Genomic DNA, 13,092 nt, shown 5'->3' with positions numbered 1-13,092 from the left:
TAATGTGAATGCATTCTAGTAAACAACTGATATATTTTTAGAAGTAAATTATAACAGACAACTGTTGAATCATTATTGGTATAGATTCTTAGGTTTAATGATCAGGAGGGAACTTTGCTAATTTTAGATACTATTGAATTAAAGGGATTACTTGGTTGAACGCAGATGCCAAGGTGGCTACAAGTTTTTGTGAGCAGATGCATCTACATGGTATGGCAGCTGATCTACTGCTGTGATTTAGGTGCTGGTTGAACAGACCTAACTTGGGAGGGTAGAAAGCAATCTTACCTTCTGCCCTCTGCCTCAAATTTAATACTCCATTTTAAGGGTCTGGAATACTATTTGCACAGGTAACCTGAGACTATACTTTTTTGATGACTGGAGAGACACAACTAATTTAACACTGCTGTTAGTTTAACTCATATAGATACAGCTACACTGAATGAGGCTGGATCTCTGTAGTGTTGTGCACTGTATATGACATTGTGCCTGAATATCCAGTTTCTATAAAAACTTGTACTATAATATGTGGTATATGATCATGTCCACAAACCAGGTGAAATCCAAAATTTACTGAAGAGTGGTCTCCATTCACAACCCTAATCATTGAAAATGTGCAGTAAGTGGGAAAATTTCATTACTATTTGGCAGAGATAACTTGCCATTTTAGCTGAAATGTGATACATAAAACATTAGTTTAATCTTTCTATCTCAATTACATGATGTATCAAAGTGTTTATAAGTTTACTGATGAAATGAAATAAAAATGTGAGGCCAGGCATGGTAGCTCATGCCTGTAATCCCAACACTTATGGAGGACAAGGCCGGCGAATCACCTGAAGCCAGGAGTTCTAGCACAGCCTGGCCAACAAGGTAAAACCCCGTCTCTATTAAAAATACAAAAATCGGCTGGACATGGGGGTGCATGCCTGTAGTCTCAGCCACTCAGGAAGTTAACTCAGGAGAATCTCTTCAACCTGGGAGGCAGAGATTGCAGTGAGCCAACATCGTGCCACTGCACTACAACCTGGGGAACTGAGCCAGACTCCATCTACAAAATAAATTAATAAATAAAAGGGATATATGTCAATGATAATTCATAGGATAAGTAAAAATTTTTTATATACTTTAAATTCTGAGATACATGTACAGAACATGCAGGTTTGTTACATAGGTATACACGTGCCATGGTGGTTTGCTGTACCCATCAACCCGTCACCTATATTAGGTATTTCTCCTAATGCTATAACTCCCCTAGTCCCCCACCCCCCAATACGACCCAGGGTGTGATGTTCCCTGCCCTGTGTATGTGTTCTCATTGTTCAACTCCGACTTATGAGTGAGAATATGTGGTGTTTGGTTTTCTGTTCCTGTGTTAGTTTGCTGAGAATGATGGTTTCCAGCTTCATCCATGTCCCTGCAAATGACATGAACTCATCCTTTTTTATGGCATAGTATTCCATGTTGTACATGTGCCACATTTTCTTTATCCAGTCTATCATTGATGGGCATCTGGGTTGGTTCCAAGTCTTTGCTACTTTGAATAGTTCAGCAATAAACACACATGTGCATGTATCTTTATAGTACAATGATTTATTATCCTTTGGGTATAAACTCAGTAATGGGATTGCAGGGTCAAATGGTATTTCTGGTTCTAGATCCTTGAGCAATCTCCACACTGTTTTCCACAATGTTGACCTAATTTATATTCCCACCAACAGTGTAAAAGTGTTCCTATTTCTTCACAAACTCTCCAGCATCTGTTGTTTCCTGATTTTTTAATGATTGCCATTCTAACTGGGGTGAGATGATATCTCATTGTGGTTTTGATTTACATTTCTCTAATGACCAGTGATGATGATAATTTTTTCCTATATTTGTTGGCTGCATAAATGTCTTCTTTTTAGACATGTCTGTTCATATCCCTCACCCACTTTTTGTTTGTTTGTTTTTTTCTTGTAAATGTAAGTTCTTTGTAGATTCTGCATATTAGCCCTTTGCCAGATGGATAGATTGCAAAATGTTTCTCTCGTTCTGTAGGTTACCTGTTCACTCTGATGATAGTTTGTTTTGCCGTGCAGAAGCTCTTTAGTTTAATTAGATCCCATTTGTCAATTTTGGTTTTTGTTGCCATTGCTTTTTGTATTTTAGTCATGAACACTTTGCCCATGCCTGTGTCCTGAATAGTATTGCCTACGTTTTCTTCTAGGGTTTTTATGGTTTTAGGTCTTATGTTTAAGTCTTTAATCCATCTTGGGTTAATTTTTGTATAAGGTGTAAGGAAGGGGTCCAGTTTCACTTTTCTGCATACGGCTAGCCAGTTTTCCCAACACCATTTATTAAACAGGGAATCCTTTCCCCATTGCTTGTTTTTGTCAAGTTTTTTAAAGATCAGATGGTGGTAGATGTGTGGTGTTATTTCTGAGGCCTCTGTTCTGTTCCTTTTGTCTGTTTATCTGTTTTGATACAAGTACCATGATGTTTTTGTTACTGTAGCCTTGTAATATAGTTTGAAGTCAGGTAACGTGATGCTTCCAACTTTATTCTTTTTTGCTTAGGATTGTCGTGGGTATATGGGCTTTTTTTTTGTTGTTGTTCCATATGAAATTTAAAGTAGTTTTTCTAATTCCATGAAAAAAGTCAATGGTAGCTTGATGGGGATAGCATTGAATCTATAAATTACTTTGGGCAGTATGGCCATTTTCATTGATATTGATTCTTTCTATCAATGAGCATGGAATGTTTTTCCATTTGTGTCCTGTCTTATTTCCTTGAGCAGTGTTTTGCAGTTCTCCTTGAAAAGGTCTTCACATCCCTTGTAAGTTTTATTTCTAGGTATTTTATTCTCTTTGTAGCTATTGTGAATAGGAGTTCACTCATGATTTGACTCTCTGTCTATTATTGGTGTACAGGAATGCTTGTGATTTTTGCACATTGATTTCATATCCTAAGGCTTGGTGAAGTTGCTTGTCAGCTTAAGGAGATTTGGGGCTGAGATGATGGGGTTTTCTTAGCATACAAACATGCCAACTGCAAACAGAGATAATTTGACTTTCTCTCTTCCTATTTGAATACCCTTTATTTCTTTTTCTTGCCTTATTGCCCTGGCCGGAACTTCCAATACCATGTTGAATAGGAATGGTGAGAGAGGGTATCCTTGTCTTGTGCCGGTTTTCAAAGGGAATGCTTCCAGCTTTTGCCCCTTTAATATGATATTGGCTATGGGTTTGTCTAGAAACTGATGGAACTTATTTTTTTTTTTTTTGAGACAGAGTTTCCCTCTTATTGCCCATGCTATAGTGCAGTGGCCTAATCTCAGCTCACTGCAACCTCCACCTCCCGGGTTCAGGTGATTCTCCTTTCTCTGCCTCCTGAGCAGCTGGGATTACAGGCTCCTGCTACCACGCCCAAATAATTTTATGTATTTTTAGTACAGACAGGGTTTCATCATGTTGACCAGACTGATCTCAATCTCCTGACCTTAGGTGATGCACCCACCGCAGCTTCCCAAAGTGCTGGGATTACAGACATGAGCCGCCACTCCCGGTCAAATAAGTAAATATTTTTGGAAATTTAGTGGCAGTTTATTTGAAGCTCCCAACTGATGAAATGCCTATGGAGACAGATTAACTGGGAAACATAAATTTGGCTATGAAAATTATCCATGAAAATAAATGTCTCCATCAGCATGGATACATTGATTCAAATAATCACGAATGGTAGAGGAAAAAGAGTACATAATCTGGACAAAGATTATCATAAATACGGTCACAAATAATTGAACAAATATCAAAGTATATGGTCACAAGTAACATGCTTAACAGAGAGAATTTACATCCCTATTCATGGTTCAAATCCTATTATTCATCTAGTAGTTAATTGGCATATTATTTTATATGTTGCAGAAAATTGTGGAATATCTATAAAATGCAATGAGGAGATAATATCCAAGGTCAGATGTGTAGCAGGCAAGAAAAAGTTACAGCTGCTGAACTGTGCTCAATTTCTTCTATGATTGGTAGGTGGGCGAACACTTTGGGAAAAATAAAAAAGGCTAGTAACCTTGTGTAATCAATTTCAATTTCCTTGTAAATATGATTTTTGAACTTCTTGGTAAGTAGACTAATGATACGAGTCACTGTCTATGTAATGACCTTAATAAGATGTCTCTGGATTCAAATTTCTTAAGTAAACAATTTATGGAGAATGTTACAAAAACAACTCTCTGGGTTATAAGACATAGATGTTTCGTAACTGAAATCCTCCTTGCTATATGTGACACCTAAAGCTGTAATAGCAACCCCTTCTGTTTTCCTGGAGCAGAAATCCCTTGTCTTATGTGGCAATCAAGGGCCTAGAGAGCCACATGGGATGATCCAAGTCTCTCTCTCTGTTTTGTCTGGATTCCTGACTGCGTGATTCTAATGTATTAGTAAAGTTCCATACTGTGTAAATTAACTTGGGTGATCCTAGATTGGATTTTTTGGGGTTCTGAAAACACTGATTTGCTGAAAAAAATCTGTTTAAGATAAAATTGGTGTTTGGATTATAAGCAGCTGTTATTGTACATGAATTTTGAAATTTTATTTCATTTTTCTATTTTTTTTTTCATGGGTATCTAGTGTTGTTATATTCTTATGTCCTGCCTTGCCTCTAAGAGCATAACATGAGCAAATTGGAGTTGGGGTAACCCAATGGTGGAGGTGTGAAAGGGGAGATGCTCTGGAAAAGATGGTAGAATCCACTGATTGAGAGAAGGAGACTCCAAACAGGCACCCGAGTGAAAGATTTTTGGCTTGCCTGGAACAGGATAAGAAAATTGAGTGGCAGAAATGCTTTTATATATGTATTGTGGAACATTAATTTCACTGTGGAATCAATAGTTTCACTTGAAAATGTGAAAGGTTCTCACTGTTAAAGTTAATGAAGTAGAAATAAATTTGAAGTACTTCACATTGCTAGCATTGTGGTGTTATATGGCATACATCACATGACCTTTACACAGTGAGCTTGGATAGACAAATGCCTTCGCATTAATCAAGATGGGAACTAGAAGATTAAAATTTTGTTCTAGAGCTTTGTGTTCTTGAAGAAAACTAACGATTGTCTTCTAACTTTCAATTTCTGAGTCATCTGTGGCTAAAACATATATGCCATTGTTTGAAGTAAAAATGCATGTTATATCAATGAGAAGAAGGAGGAAAAAAAAAGAAAAACTCGAGGTTTAGGTAAGATACTTGACACTCAAGTTTCCTCCTTCATGGGCACAGCTATACTCTTGGTTTAAAACAGTCTGAATTTTAAGCCCAATATATAAAAATTAATAACAATAAATGTGGAAAATTTGGCTTCTAGGAAGAGTATAAAGTTCCTTCTTCTCCCTTCTCTTATTCGTTTTTTCTCAAATACAGGTCAGATTCAGTGAATGATAAATATTCGGCACAATTTCTCTGAAAATCTATCATTCTTCATCTCTCTTTGCAGTATCTCTGTACCATCCACTTGAGCAATAATATAAGAGGATATCAGGCTGCCCTTTACTGTTTGAGAAGAAACTTCATACTAAGGAAAGTTTGGGGAATAGATATGATTGATACTTCCGTGTATTTCACTGCATTTTTTCTCCTTGATGTCTTTTGCCTTGGGTTGCCTTCCTTTAGTATGTTAATCTAGAGAGTCTGCATTCAGGATCCAGAAACCACTCAACACATTTCTGCCAACTGCACTCAGTGGCTGCTTAATGATTGTTGACTAAATCAAGGTGCTATGCCTTACTCTAAAAATAGGGAGATTTTTGTTTTACATAACCTTTCTAAAAGTCTCTTTTGCAAGTCTGTGTCAGAAGAAAGCAAGTGGTCAGGGATTTTGGCTTTTGGGATTGTGGTTCTCAGCCAAGTATTATTTTATCGTGACTAACACTCACATTGTGCTTTGTCACCACCTATGACTTCATTCATTGAATTGACTGGGCATCGCAGGGTGAATAAGTGAAACATTACTCCTGTATTTTTGAAAACATTATATCATTTTATGAATATCTGGAAATGTCAGGGTGAGTGCCCCTTGTGTAATACTTTCTTTTCTTGGTAGCTAATAATAATAATAATAATAATAATAATCCATGCAGATATACCTGTTAGTTGGGAATGAAGCCAAATCATTGATTTAAGATTTCATCATGAGCAGATGCTGCTAGAGGTCTCCCTTGCTTCAATTATTATGAAAATCATGTGTTTAAAAGAAGCATCATATCTCTTAAATCAACTTTAGTTGGTGGTGATAACACAGTCATAAAGTTTATCCTTTGAGTAAAGAAAGGGCAAGAAATTGTGAATTCTGCCTTTTATAAGAACATGCCAGTTTGCTATAATATCTATTCAAATCCCTAGATTCATCAAATGTGTAGAGTTAGCATTTGAAACTTATAATGAACAGCCACACTTCAATTGCAGTGTAGCAAGCGGGAGAGAAAAAATAACGTCAATTATCTGCTTTATTTCAACAAGACTTTAAAGTATGTTGTATTTGCCGACTCTGTTTTTCTAGTAACCCTGGGTTATCAGAGATGAAAATAAGAAAAATTTACACCTGGGTAATTGTTTGGGTTACCAAAATGACTACTAATATTAGGTTGGTGCAAATGTAATTGTGGTTTTTGCCATTACTTTTGCACCAACCTAATAATAAAACCAGTGATTCAATTCCAAATAAGACAGGTTTAATTTCTACTAATTAATACCAAAACGTTATCTAAATTCTTTAAACCAGATTGTATTGGGACACATAATGTCTCTAGAACATTTAGGGCTCTTCACAACATTTTTTTCTATTAATTTTTTATTTTAGAAATAAGTCAAGCTGGGTACAATGGCTCACGCCTGTAATCTCAAAACTTTGGGAACCCAAAGCAGGTGGATCACCTGATGTTAGGAGCTCAAGACAAGCCTGACCAACATGGTGAAACCCTATCTCTACTAAAAACACAAAAATTAGCTGGGCATGGTGGCATGTACCTGTAGTCCCAGCTATTCGGGAGGCTGAGGCAGGAGAGTCACTTGAACCCGGAGGTGGAGGTGGCAGTGAGCCAACATCGCACCACTGCACTCCAGCCTGGGGACAGAGAGAGACTCTGTCTCAAAAAATAATAATAATTAAATAAATAAAAAAATAAGTGAAGATATATCCCCCTCCTTTTATTCAGTTTCATCTTTCTCATTGGTTGAGGAAGATAGATTTCTATCAAAAGATAGATTTCTGTTACTTCAGATTCAATAGTTTAAGTGCTAAATTTTCTTTATATCCATATATCTCATTCATGGAGAAGGTAAAAAACTGAGAAACTCAAAACCAATTTCATTTAAATCTCATTGAACTGTGTATTTATTTGGTTAGGATGCCTTTAAATTATGACTTATGATGAGCTGATTGAAAACCATTTTATAAATATTTGAGTTCTACTACCTTTTGGTCACATTTTAGGTACTGATGGGTATCACAGTAAACAAAAGAGCCATACATATTTGTTCTCATGGAACTTTTATTTATGATTTTGGTTGGAGGCAAAAAATCAAATAAATAAGATATATAATTGCAGGTAATAGGTGTTCAATACTATGGGAAAAAATAAAGGAGTATGGGGAAAAAGAAGTTCCACAAGAATGCCATTATAGATAGGATAAGAAAGTGAATTTTGACAAGAGATGTGAAGAAAGCTGCAATTATCTGAGAAAAATGTGTGTCAGGTACTGATAACATCAAGGGAAAAGGCAGAAGCACTCTATGTAGCTGAAGTGCAATGAACTTGAAGAAAATCAGGAGGTTAAGAAAGAGAAGAGGCCAGGAGCTTAATCACATAGTTCATTGTAAACCATGGGGGAGACTATGAATTTTACCCTGATGTAATGAGAAAATAGTACAAATTTTGAATAGGGAAGCAATATAATTTGATGCATTTCCATTTTATGATAATAGCCATAAATGTTATTACATGCACATAAAAAGTAGAATAATGGATGAAGTTGGTTGAGCAAATAACATTTAGAATTTTTTCTAAAAAAAAAATTTCGAATTTAGAGTTTTTTTTTTTTTTTTTTTGGACAGTCTATCACTCTGTCACTCAGACTGGAGTACAATGGTGCAATGGCTCACTGCAACATCGAACTCCTCGGCTCCTGGGCTCAAGCGATCCTTCCACCTCAGCTTCCTGAGTAGTTGGTACTACCAGTGAGTGCCACCATGCCTGGCTATTATTATTGTTTTTGTAAAGACAGATTCTCACTATGTTGTCCCAGCTTGTATTAAACTACTGGCCTCAAACAATCCTCCCACCTCAGCCTCCCACTGCTGGGATTATAGGCCTGCCTGAGAAATGAGCCTGGCCAGTGAGAGAGATTTCATGTGTAGTTCCTTAAAATTGTATGCCATAAAATTCTCTCAAAGACTAATTTGTGATTTTGAGGATGCAAAATCATCTATATTTACTATGTCTCCTCTTAAAAGCATTGATTAAAATACATATATATAAACACACATATGTATTGTATATGTTATATATAAAATGTTTTCTATATATAAATATATTAAACTTCTTTGGAATATGTATAGGAAATAAATACTATCCAAAAACCATAAAGTATTTTAATAGCAATTACATTTTACATAGATCTCATAAAATATATTTTGAAAGATAAAAATCTAAAAAAATTTAATAAAATTATATTTTAGATAGTATTTTTTTAACTAAAAAGTTTTACATTTAATGTCTTACCTTAAGTTTATATGTCATTGAGATGCCAATGTTTTAATGAAAAAGTAGAAAATAGAGTATAAAATTCAGTATCACCTATTTGTCTCAAATAAAAGTACAGTGAGTATTAAATAAGAATGACAATATGGTAACAATAACAGAACTTGTAGGTTTTCCCAAATTGAATTAACTCTATTTACCTGAGTTCAAGGAGTATGGAAAATTGAACGTTTGATCTCTCAGCAGTTATTACATTATCAGTTTAACACTATTCAAACACTACAGACGGCATTTCTCTATTCACATTGACTTCTTAACTAAGTGTGCATATGCTGAGCTATAAATAGTTTTTTTCCCCCATGTTTAGTCTCTAAGCACTAAATATGTAGACTTCAGATCAGTCTATGCAACCCAGTGGCCCTCTCTCCAGAGGCATCAGTAATGCATTTGGTAAATGCCTTGAACCATGAATTGTCAATTAACATAGTTATAATCTTGATAATATGAAAAAAGAGTTCCAAATACTTATTTTTTAAATGATAACATTAGAAAAAAGAAACAAACAAACTACAATTATCATCATTTCTATTTCCTGAAAATTCATTTGAGGCAACCTCTGCAAGTCACAGCTCCACATTTACATACAGTTCTGACCCTCTTTTTGGCTGAGCTGTGGTCAATAAACTCTGAAGATATATCCCCAGAACTTTTTGTTTGATTGTCAAAAATCAACTCTTCTCCAGCATTTATAGTTCTCATGGAACACAGAGCTATTTAGGGAAGGCCAGTGTCAAGTTATCAATGAAAACATTGAACATATGAAGTTTTGGGTCACTACTATGATTCACAAAATGAGATACAGTTCCATATTGAACTGCATCCTCTGTGAATTCATCAGATTCATAGTCCAGATCATTTGTTGTCATATAACTGCCCTCATCTTTCAGCTTCGTCACTTGTGATTACCTTTCCAACTTATTCCATGACAAAACTCATTCTTTTAATCTTCACATGGGATTTTACACCCCAGCCATGGTCATTGATACTGTGAAAGATGCAAAGTGAATTACTGTGTGCCTTTTTGTACAATCCTATTGGTACAGTGAGGTCCACATTGACAGACTGAGATGCATTTATAGATGGGAGTAACAGGTGGGATTTTAATTTGTTGGTTTTTACTATAAGCGAAAAGAATTCCAGCTTCACCAAGACAACATTTTTCAAAGAAGCAATCTGTGCATGAACAACAAAAGGTAGCTTCATTTACTAAGCTGATTCCAGGAGCTGGTTTGTATTCATCAATATAGCAGAAGTCTGAAGGTGGGCCTTCTAAGTGAACCCTATTTTCAACAAATATCACTCCTTTATTATTCTGTCTTCTGCTGAGTTCATCTTGCCATCTCTGCAGAACTATCCTTTGTTTGGCCTTCTTTACAATGTACTTGACAATGGCAGGTTTTGAAGTTTTGTTATTGTCTTTTGGAGTTATTGCTTTGCCTTTATTTACCTGAGATAAATAATTATGCTCACTATTAAAGAATTGCTGAAACAGTCATGGGCCCTTGAGATTTTGCAAAGGTTCCTAAGTATTTGTAGAATCTAGCCACCATTTTCATTTTACAAGATAAAATTCCATATTCTTCACTGCCTTGTAGTCACACAAGTAGTCCACCAATAGATTGATTCCAATCTATTTACATGTGTGCTTTTCTTTTCTGCATATTTCCTGAAGAATATCAAGTGTAACTAGCCAAGGCACCATACCAAGCTCCTTTGTGCCTTACCCGCAGCTGCTGCCATCTTGTGGATATTTCATTCAAGGTCTAACAGGATAGCTCAGGTGACCTAATGCCCACCCTTGCTCAGCCCTGTGAGACTTGGGGCCAATGCTGGGGGTCTGGTACCTGATCATCTTGACATCACTAGAGGCCCACCTGGGCCACAGTGTCCCAATATTGTATTGTTTTAATAACTACTTCACTAGACACTTACTATATGTCATTATCTCTCAGTATGGTACATATATTATTTAATATGTAACACTCTTTGTGTAGGCATTGTTATCTCAACTTTTCAGACAAGGAACTTGAGACTCAGATACAGTAAAATAATTAACCACAACTTGCTTAGATAATTAACATCATGGCTAAGTAGCAAATCAAGTTGTGGGTGATTGAAACACAAAATCTTAAGCACTACACTGTAATGCCTGGCATAGGAATCCATACTATGTATCATAAGCAATATCCTAAGATCATGATATTATATAGATAAATTTGACAATCTTACTCTTTAGTATTGGTATTTTTGTATGACAAAGACATCTACTCCACATAGAACAAATTATATCATTGGGTGATTTTCTTGAAAAGTTAACCTAATCTATATAATTGAGGGCCATATGTATGTAACTAAACTCTACAGGATTAACTCTGCACATTTTGAATTTATTTGAAAATATTTAGCTTTCAACGTTTATTTGTTTCACCTAAGGAGAATATCTCTCTGCCCAATGCCTTACACGATATGAATTATATTATGTGCCACCAAGGACTTTTATTCACTCCCAAACATCGATACACCATTAATTAAAAATTAGGAAAATCAAAAATGTTCATTAAAAATTAATTTTTGGCAAAGTGCACTATTTAGGGAAACTCTTTGCACTTGTTCTTTCTTCCAATAATACATAGCTTTTTATTGCAAAGATGACTGAAGAATGACCTTAGAACAGCAAAGGTTTGGCTGTATCGTCTGACAAGAAATATAAAACATTGTATTAAGTAATAATAGAATATTGCAATACATCTCCCATGCTGTATCTTTATGAATCTGTGCCCCTGCTTTATATATTTAAGCACCCAGTAATTTTATTCTTCAATAATCAAAGATGTCTTAATATAACTACTTTATTTAATTTAATGCCTTAAGTTAAACCCCTTATATTTAATGGGTATTCATATATGTATTTCAATTAATTGTTCAATTTTGTAGTTGTTACCACCTTATAAATGAGCAAAGCCTTTTACATTTTTTTTTCATTTTTAGGTGAAAACAAGAATAATTAAAAAACTGATATGTTTATTAAGCTCCAATGAAATGACATTTATTTTGACTGAAATATAAAATTCTTTATCATGTCATCCCAGCTTTTTTTCCCCAGCTTTCTTGCCACTATCTTTTGCCAAGCATTATAGGGTCTTATAACATGACTTTGTTCTTTCCCAAATGCTCAACACATGCTCATGCCTCAGGCCTTCATGAGTTTGTTTCTCTTCACGTTGTTCCTTCTCTTGGAATGCCTTCTTTACCTGTTAAAATTTTATTCATGTTTAAGCTGATTTATCCTCAGTCTTTCTTCAAGGAGAACTTATCACTCATTAATTCATTCTGATGAAATTTGAAAAATAGATTTATTTTCTGATTCATTTATCTAGTTACTTATCAAATTATTTATAAGTGCTAGCTACAGTGGGAAATCGAATGGTTAATAGAATATTCATAAATGCTGCCTTTACACAATCTTTGTAATACATTTACATTACACGTGTTTTGTTATGATGTCATATTTATCTATCCCTCTCCCAAGAGGTGATGAAAGGATAGAGAGGCTATGGAGTAGAGTTTTTTGCTTATGTTTGTATCTTCAGCACTGAGCATTGCTACCTAATACATTCTTTAAATGTTTAAAGATGAACACATAGCAGCTTTTAAGTTCCACATATCTGAAAAATAAGGAAGTCAGAAGCAAAACTTAGATTTTCTAAATCCTATACTGTCAACTGTATTGTAATGGCTCCAATAAGAATTCACTAGGAATAATAATCATTCTACTAATCTCTCTGTGATTCAACCATTTTTTGTTTTTAATGGATGAAATTCACCGATTGCTTTCAAGCATCAAATTAGTGTCAAGTGTAAACTAGACATATAAGTGAGGTGTTGCTAGTCCCTTTATTTGTTTTGAATACATTGCTAAAGAGTCCACAAGTTGGGGACAATCATTATGGATGGTCAATTGTTTTAATATGTGGTTTAATAGCCTAAACCACATAATGGTTTAATAGTCTAAACCACATAATGGTTTAATAGTCTAGAGAGACGTTAGAAATTCTTTTAACCAAAGACAAAACTAGATCTATAGCATGGGTCAATAAACAGAGAACATTGATATGGTTTGGCTGTGCCCCTACCCAAATCTCAACTTGAATTGTATCTTCCAGAATGCCCACGTATTGCGGGAGGGACCCAGGGGGAGGTAATTGAAACATGGGGGCCTGTCTTTCCAGTGCTATTCTTGTGATAGTGAATAAGTCTCATGAGATCTCATGGGTTTATCAGGTGCT

The 13,092-nt window shown here is 35.3% G+C and overlaps 1 pseudogene; it reads right to left on the bottom strand.

Moving 5' to 3' along the window:
* Window positions 1-9,346: 9,346 nt before the first annotated feature.
* LOC100980938 (histone-lysine N-methyltransferase SUV39H2-like) lies at window positions 9,347-10,499 on the bottom strand (annotated as a pseudogene).
* Window positions 10,500-13,092: the final 2,593 nt, after the last annotated feature.

The sequence above is a fragment of the Pan paniscus genome, chromosome 5, assembly GCF_029289425.2.
Source record: "Pan paniscus chromosome 5, NHGRI_mPanPan1-v2.0_pri, whole genome shotgun sequence".
Taxonomy (NCBI): Eukaryota; Metazoa; Chordata; class Mammalia; order Primates; family Hominidae; genus Pan; species Pan paniscus.
The sequence above is the reverse complement of the archived record's forward strand: the minus strand, read 5'-3'. Positions and strand labels throughout refer to the sequence as shown.